Source organism: Lolium rigidum, chromosome 7 (genome assembly GCF_022539505.1).
Source record: "Lolium rigidum isolate FL_2022 chromosome 7, APGP_CSIRO_Lrig_0.1, whole genome shotgun sequence".
Taxonomy (NCBI): Eukaryota; Viridiplantae; Streptophyta; class Magnoliopsida; order Poales; family Poaceae; genus Lolium; species Lolium rigidum.
In genome coordinates this window covers 123,848,134-123,856,957 of record NC_061514.1, presented here as the reverse complement: position 1 = coordinate 123,856,957, position 8,824 = coordinate 123,848,134, and the positions used below count along the sequence as shown (strand labels likewise).

General features: G+C 47.0%; 1 long non-coding RNA gene across 1 annotated transcript; it reads right to left on the bottom strand.

Annotated features, from left to right (window-relative positions):
• Nucleotides 1-1,384: 1,384 nt before the first annotated feature.
• On the bottom strand, nucleotides 1,385-3,967 carry LOC124679195. The gene is made up of 5 exons (XR_006994853.1): nucleotides 3,846-3,967; nucleotides 3,468-3,513; nucleotides 3,069-3,165; nucleotides 2,376-2,514; nucleotides 1,385-1,854 (listed from the first exon to the last, which is right to left on the bottom strand). It is a non-coding gene; the product is annotated as an uncharacterized LOC124679195 (long non-coding RNA).
• Nucleotides 3,968-8,824: the final 4,857 nt, after the last annotated feature.

The following is an 8,824-nucleotide window of genomic DNA, read 5'->3' as shown; positions in this document are numbered from 1 at the left end:
CGCACCACGCGATAACCGTTAAACCCTGCGTCCAGCTGTCAAAGAAATGGTAGGTTAGCTGTAATTTTTTTTTAAAAAAACTACTCCGGTTCATATTAATTGACTCTAATATGGATGTATCTAGACACATCCATATTGAAGTCAATTAATATGAATCGGAGGGAGTATAACTTTTAAATCATGTTACAATCATTTTTCACTTCTAAAATCCCCACGACGAGAACTTTAAAACTAGATAACATTTTCATATGTTTTGACGATTTTTTTTAACGAGCAACTTTGATGCGCGACAGAACAATTTTATTGTGTAGCAAAACAATTTTGGTGTGCGGCAAAGCAAATTTCGTGTGCAACGAACATGTACACTTTTTGTTACACAAAGGCACAATTTGGTGCCCGACAACAATTTTGATGTCCATAGAAGCAATTTCAGTGTGTGACGGCACAACTTTGATGCCTAACGGCACAACTTTGGTACCAACACAACAACTATCATGCGCGACCGAGCAACTTTTGTTCTTTGGTGTATGACGACACAATTCTGGTGTCAGACATAGCAACTTTGGTGCATGACGGTACAATTTTGTTGCCTTACAACCTAACTAATGGTGCCCTAAAGAGCAACTTTGGGTGTCAAAACAAATTTGTTGCTTTCCAGCCCAATTCTAGTGCCCAAAAGAGCAACTTCGGTGCCTAATAGTGCAATTCTGGTGCCTAATAGCGCAACTTTAATGCCTAACGGTGCAATTATGGTGCCTGTTAGAACAATTTGGTGCTCACGAGTTCAGAGCAAGTACAATACAGTCCAGTCAGCTGACTATAAGATATTAAATAATATATTTTAGATGAGTTGGAGGAAAGAGAAGAGGAGAGAGAATGGAGGTGGGCTACTATGCAATAGCCAGCTCTTGCACGTGCTCCTAGGCACTTTGTGAGAGTGAAAGGTGGGCCATATGTTAGTAAAGTGCTTTATTCTTATAGCCAACTATTATACATGTTAGCTATAAGATGACTACAAATAATATGGGATCTTGTTATAGCTAGCAGTTGGCTATACTATTGGAATTGCTCTCAGGAAGCAGCTCCCTGTGCCGAAGCGGCCAAAGAGGGGGAGAAGCCGCCGGTACCACTATTATGAAGTTGCATATTATTGTTGTGAAGTTTCCTACCTCCGTTGTAAATTAGTTTTTCTGTCACACACTAAAGTTGCTTCTTCGCATAACAAAGTCGTTACCACACACAGCAAACCAAAGTTGCTTCTTAGATCCAATCACCTGACGTAACAACAGCAAACTGAACCCAAACAAAGACGCACGCATGCATGTGCCCAACAGCAGGTACCAACACCAGGGAATAAAACTACTAATTTTGTTATTACCTCTACGCTTGTTCAAACATTCAAGTCACTGATCAACAGTACAAGCACATACTACCTCCGTTCCGCGGTATAAGCCTTTATAGATAGCTATAACTTAGCTTTAAAATAAAATAGGATTACATTTCGAAACGGAGGTACTAATATGTCACAGCAGCTCAAATCGCATCCATTGGGCAAATTACACACACAAGACAGCACCGTCCGTCCGCAGCAAACCAAGGACCGAAATCAAGGCGCCGGCAGCGCAGCGCCACCAGAGCAGGCCACTGTCTTACAACACTGCTTGCTCCAAACTGAATATATACTACACTTCAGCGGCAGCAGGCCAAGACGGAACGTGATCGATGTCCCCCGATCAGCAAACGAGAGACCAAACTCCGAATCAACCCGAGGCGAGGCGAGGCAAGGCGCACCGCATGTCCAATCACCGTCAGGGGCATCCAAAGGCCTGAGAGGACTCAGCCAAGCCGAACAACCTGCAGATATAACAAAAAAAAAAAAAAAATCAGACACTACCCCTTCCACTTGGACCCACAGCTAAATATTGCAACTTAAAATATACACGTGACACTTGTTTTCGCTTGTTTGAATCCACATTTAATCAATCATAACAGGGGGTATGCTACCCTACATGCAAAACCACCTAAATTTGCTTCCACAAGCCAAGTTTTAACCTGCAAATCATCGTCCTAAAAAAAAACAGCCATCTACACAGCATGCATACATTTACAGCACACATGCAGCATCAATTGGTGCTGACTCTACTCGTACATCTTGTGCACATGTCAAGTTTGAATCCACCAAGCATTTTCCATCTTTTGTTAAAAGGAACCAGGGAACCCAACATTCTTTCTTAGTATTAAACAACAAACCAATAAAGCTAGCAGCATTTTCAGAGTCAGGAAAAAAACTTAGCAAGAGGATGTAAAAGTTAACCAAGCTTGCCAAGACCACAACCCCATGTCATTTGGGTCTTCTGGTTTAAGGGAGGACTAACCAAAACTTCGCTCACAGGCTTCGGCGCATAACTCCTTCGCCCTCCATCAGTTGCAGGTGCAGGTGCCTGAGGCGAGCCGCGCTGCATATCCTCTGGTCAGACCGAGGATAGTCGCGCAAGGCTGGGAAATGACAATCACCTACAGATAACAACAGAAAATTCAGAAACTATCCCTTGGGCATGACCCACAGCTATTGCAACTGAAAATACACAAATGACAGTCGACACTTGTTTTCAGTCCTTTGAATCTACATTTGATCAATCAAAACAGGGGGTATATGCAATCCTACTTTGTGCATTTTCTAGCTACTCACCTACGCCTACAATCAAGCGTACATGCTACATTTGCTTCCACGAGCAAGTTTGAACCTGTCAACATACACATCATCATCCTAAAAGAGCAAAGTAAATAGCCTGCATAGATTTACTGCACACATACATCATCAACTCATACTCGTCCATCTCCTACAAATGTCAACCATGCAAGGTACATCCAATGAGCATTTTCGAGCTTATGTTAAAACAACCAGGGAACCCAGAACTCTTTCTTATTCAAACTAGCAACCGATAAAGCTAGCAGCATTTACCAAGTCAGGAAGCCATTCAACAAGAGCATGTAAAGATCAACCAAAACAAGCCCACAAGCAGATGCCATTTGCGTCTTCTGGTTCAAGGGAGGAACCAACAACTCACCACAACACTTTGCTGGCACGCTTCGGCACACTCCTTGCCACTCCATCAAATGAAGGTGCAGGTGCTCATCTCCATCATTCAGAAACAGCACGTCACCCTGTTCACACATACAGGCTAGGCATGAGACATCGGCGGTGTTAACAAATTCTTAATTCTTCAAATGAAAAAGGTAGCAGTAGCTTCTTCAAATGAGATGCTATGAGCTGCAGACGTGAAGACAGATATGGTACCATCATTGCTTCCTCGTCGCAAAGAATTATTCTCTAATATATAAAAAATTCATTACAAATATCTAGTGGGACACTAGCAGATTGGCGCTATATTATCAAATTGGCAGTGCAAATAAACATCTAATTAAACAGAGGCAGGAGGAAGAGAGTAATGGGTGATTAGGGCAACCTGACTTCATGATGACCCTGCCGTAGCGGTAGAAGAGGCGGTCGAGCTGAAAGGAGACAAATACTAGAGTAAACATCAATCCATAAAACATCTGTCAAAACGGAAGCCCCTGGACTTGTAGGTTCCACTTGCTACAATAGATTATTAAAACAACCTTGATTAAGTCTGTTTCGGTACACATAGTAGTTTCATTAGGCTGATTAAATCATGAACTATGAGGTGTATGTTTTTTTTTTCGAGAATTATGAGGTGTATGTTTAGAGGCAGTAGTCCCTGTCATTTGCTTCGTCCAGGGTGTCCTGGGTTACCTCCACCAAGGGATTCTAGGTGTAAGAATTATGACGCGCTAATTAACAACTGGAGCACAGAAGAATAAACCTTTGGCCATCGTGGTGGACGTCTACTCCTCCCCTTGTGCGACATCGTCCGCGTCCACAGCCAGATGGCGCATCGAGCCGTGGAGGCAGAGGATGGGCACCGGGGGACCAGCTCGCGCGGGGTTGTCCGGTAAGAAGGGCGCTGCTACGAATTCAGGGTAGCAGCCGCCGGCCGTAGAAGAGCCACGGTGGGAGCGCCATGGATGGAACAACCGTCGCCGTCGGGATCCTCGGGGAAAGGTGCGGGCTTCAAAGCGCTCGCCCGCCCTCTACCGTACAGCGCCGGACCTTGGAGGCGGCTAGGTGGAGCGTCGCTGCGATGGGGAGGGGAGGCATCGAGATGGATAGAGGCAGCCTGTGGGGATTGGGGGAGGCGTCGGGAGAGATCAACGACAAGGAGAGAGCGGAGAGGGGCGTCGCAGGGAAGGACGGTGGTGGCCGGAGGTGGGGGAGACGGCGGCGTTGAGTGCTGGGTTGCTGGAGGGAGAGATTGGCTGCGGGTGGGGATAATACTAACAGTCCAGTAGCAGGCCGGGGTGGGTTGCATTGCATCGGCCCTAAAACGACACATCTCCACTTCTTGGCCCAGAAATACATACATGCACTACCAGTTTTCCAATTAATTCAAACATTTATTGTGAATATAATTTTTCCCGCCAAAATCACAACTAAACGAGCTGCAAAAATCACCTGCTTAGTAGTCGATGGCGTAGGTGAACGAGTGAGACATGCATTTAGAGCTCGAGATTAACTACCTAAGTAATAGGTATGGGCCACCTAACGTACGGCGACATGTCGCGATTGGCTTGTGATATTTTTGACATTTTCAGTACAATTGTGGTGTTTGGATATCAAAGCCTAGGACTAAATCAAACTAGATATGAATTGTTGACCTTGTGTGAGACACTTGAGTTGGACAACGTTGGCTGTTGTACGAGACGACGACCGAGCTCGGGAGATCGAGCTACCATGCATCGATGCTCAACGATGTTGGAGACCTCAATGATAGGTTTGACGGAGGTGACGCCATAACGGGAGCTTCTAGAACTAGGAGGAGGTGAGAATGCCATTGTCGAGAGCACTAAGTAGAGGTACTAACCGGATTTTCTATAGAGTTATGCCAAAACTCATAGGTAATAACTATCACATAGAATAAAATGTCATGTAAAATGGCACATAAAATCATCACTAATAACAATTTCTTCTCGCATAAAATAACAACCCTAGCAACACACGTCAATGAAATGACATATCAACGATAGGTAACAATGATCATTATTAGTCGCGTTTAAGATTTCATAGGCGGTGGGGGGGGGGACGGGCATGCCGTCCACGACGCGGCGCGCCTCGTCGAGCCTCCCCGCGCGCGCGTACCCGTCGGACAGCGTGATGTAGGTGACGGCGGTGGCCGCGGGGCCGCACGCCTCGACGACGCGCGCGGCGTCGGCCGGGCGGCCCCGGCGGCAGAGGTCGTGGACAAGCTTGTTGGCGAGCTGGACGTCGGGCGGGCAGGGCGAGGAGTCGATGACGTGGAGCGCCGCGTCAAGGTCGCCGCGGTGGACGAGGGAGCTGAGGTGGTGGTCCTCTCCGATCAGACGGCGAGGTAGGTCGGGGTTGGGGTTTGGGAAGGTCGGGGCGTTGGGGTTGGAGCTGAGTAGGCGCGTGCGGTGGCGGCTTGGGGAGCTCCAAATCAATATTTTTTGTTCTTCCGTCATCCGTGGGAGCGCGCGCCATACGCATTTGCCGCCGTCCGTCGAAGGAAGCAACCCAGGCGCGCGGATGACTTTGTTTCTGTTCTTTCTTGTTCTTCCGCGGCATGGTTGGAGTTGGAAGAGGGTTCTGGAGTTGGACGCACATGCGGAGTTGCAGAGCCGCACGTCCTCCGGTGCTTCGCACGGGCGAAGATGCTGCAGCATACAGCCGCGCGCCAGCTGTGTCGTTGGTCGTATCATACACCGTGCACGCGACCGATCCTGCGCAATTAAGTTGCGTGCGCCATCACCGCCTCCATCTCGCGTCCATCGATCAATCGCTCGCCATTCGCCGCCGGCCAGGATGCCCGCTCATCTCAGCTCGCCGGATTCCCTCCAAAATTAATCCCAAACACTAAAAAGTGCACGCTGGCCAGTTTGTTACCCCGAGCCTTCGATTCCTGGCCGTTGGATCTCGGATCGACAACCACAGATATGGCTGCTGTTCCGACCGGTCCCCACCTGAGTTCCCCACAAGCCTCGCGCGCGTGCACGACACGGCGCACACATCCCACGCCTTCCCCCCAGAAATGGCGAAGCCGCCGCCGGCAGAGGAGGAGACTGCGGCGCTGCGGAGGCGCCTGAGGAAGCTCGTGGCCACCATGACCGCCGTTCGGTAGGAGAGGTGTCCGTCCGATGCGGTCGATTTTGCCTTTTGCTATTTATGTTTCATCGGGGAAAACAAATTCACACACCACTCTATAGCTAGTTCGTGGTCACCGACCCAACCCTTGTAAGAAATTCACCTTTTTTTGGGTTGCTATATATTGTTTACATTACCTATCCTAATTCCTAACACAACCAAAGATACTCGTCACAAGGAATAAATACTTTCAATGGAAAGGTAGGGGTAGGCGACATGGGGCAAATGGAACAGTGTTCTGCTAAAACCGCTCAAGGAGGGGTCACAAACACTCCTTTTCTCGTGTCCATCAATCAATTCAAGCAATTAAGGGCGGGTGCACATGCAACACGAATTCAATCCAAAACAAACAGCAAAACAGCTATCCTGCTCCTCGGTTTCTTCCAACTTTTCCGTCCAAAACAAATGCCAGCATCTTAAATCACCGGCTAATCGAGGTGACACCAACAAATCGCATGATCCCGAGTCCTCACCTACGTGTCATTATTCTTGTTCATGTAGTAGGTCAAGTCAAGACCCTGATTACATTTCATCTGTGAAAAGTTTCCCCGGGAACCAAATTCGCGATCGATTTGCTACCTCCATCAACTTCCTTCTTTCTTTTTTGTTGCCCAAATGCATGTGCACGTACAAAGCCAAGGAAATTCTGGAATTCCATCCCTCTAACAAAATAATCTATATATGTGCCACCATTTAATAATAGTACTCAACTAGATGTTCATTTATAAAATTCGAACTATCTCCAAGAGCGTGTGCGAATCTACTACATGAACAGTAAATAAGTCAAACCGTTTCAAATTTAACTAAACTTTTACATAAAATAGCAACATATGTGAAAATAAACATACAACTATTTGAGGATGGATTAGAGTAGACATGTGAACCATAATGGTCGACTGGTACAAATCTACAACATGCTGCTATTAATTAGGATACAAATGATCTTTTACTTGTGGACTGAACACGCGAGAGATGAAATATTGATTGGAGTACATCGGGAACGAAATTTGGAGCTCTAAACCCAACCCAACGAAGTAAATCCTGACTGCAGGAGTCGATGCGACAGAGAAAACAAAACAAAACAAAACGCACCCACCCAAGACCCAACCTTTCCTCTTGCTCGCTTCGCCTCCCAGCCCATCCCACCCGCCGCCGCACTCTCGCTTCTCCCCGCCGGCAACCACCCACCGCCGTTCACCGGCGCACCCACCCACCCAATCCTATCCAGGCTGGCCACTCAATCTCCTTCACGCCGGCCACCAATAATCCTCTCCACCCCCTACCAGGAGGAGGGGATCGATGCGGAGAAGAGGCACCGGACAGGGGAGGGCGGAGCGAGCCAAGGACGGGGAGGGCGGATATCACCCGTCGTCCTGGTGGCTGTTGGGGACGAGCACCTTGGGCGACAGCCGCGGCCGGCGGGAGGAGCTCGCCGCGCCGCGGAGAAGAAGAGACGGTGGTCGCCTGTCCGGAACTCTTGTTGCCGGCGCCGGCGCCGGCGACGTCCCCGAGCTGTTGCTGCCATCCACGACTCCGTCATGCTGCTGCCTACCACCTCCCCAACCCGCTGCTGCCCTGTGAGGTCCAACTCCTTCATCTCTTTCCTTGCTAAGAATTGTATTCTTTTCCTGTTAAAATGAATGTAGATGGAAATCTGATTTTCTAAATCCAATTTTTGTTGTGTGCCATCAATTACATCCAAAATCATACTATAGCTTTCCAATATTACCAACTGAACGGATAAAACGAGTCTGTCTCTCTCAAATCTTACCTATGAAAGTGTGCAACATTTGTTTTGGTGCTTCCGACCCAATACAACCCCATTCGACAGTAGGCGTCCTCTACTGTTCTTTACTTGCTGGCCTAAAATAATATCTGATTCGTAACTATACTGAATGCGATCAAGTTAGAAAATTCTGAGGAGTGCTTGTAAATCCACTATAGCTGTAAAATGGGTATGATGGTCTGGTTGTACCTATACTGGACGGAAAAATGTAGTAGCTGTGGTGGAATTTGATTGCTCATGGCATGTGGGTGGCAGGAGGAAGATAGAGAGAAAGTGGTAGAACATATCTTTGCCATTTATATCCATTGCTTGGAGACTCTGTTCATTTGCTGGTGTATTACTGACACTCAATGTGCTCTGCCTCGCTGGAGCTTTGTATATTTTCTCTTCTCTTGATTTAGCATAACTCGCTTGCACGACTCCTGTGATATATTCTTCCTTTACTCTAAACTTCATTTCTAATGCAGAATTCGAATAATGCAATGTTAGCACTGCAACTTGTGCCCATTAGAGTTTACATACTTAATATATGCTTTGATTAAAAACTTTAGTTGTTTGATGCACAGAGATCTGAAAATTAAACTAAATAAAATCAACCAAGTATTCTGCAATGATGCTTCTGAGCATATCGCTGCCAAGAATACTCCTGAAGAAAGCAGCCATTAAACCCCATGCATTCGGAAATCATTATTTGTGCATGTTTTTCTTAGAGTACTGCTAATTAATATTGACTTTGCATCTCAAAATTTGACGCATAGCACACATTTTGTGCATAAAAATGTGTACTTGACTACCGTAAT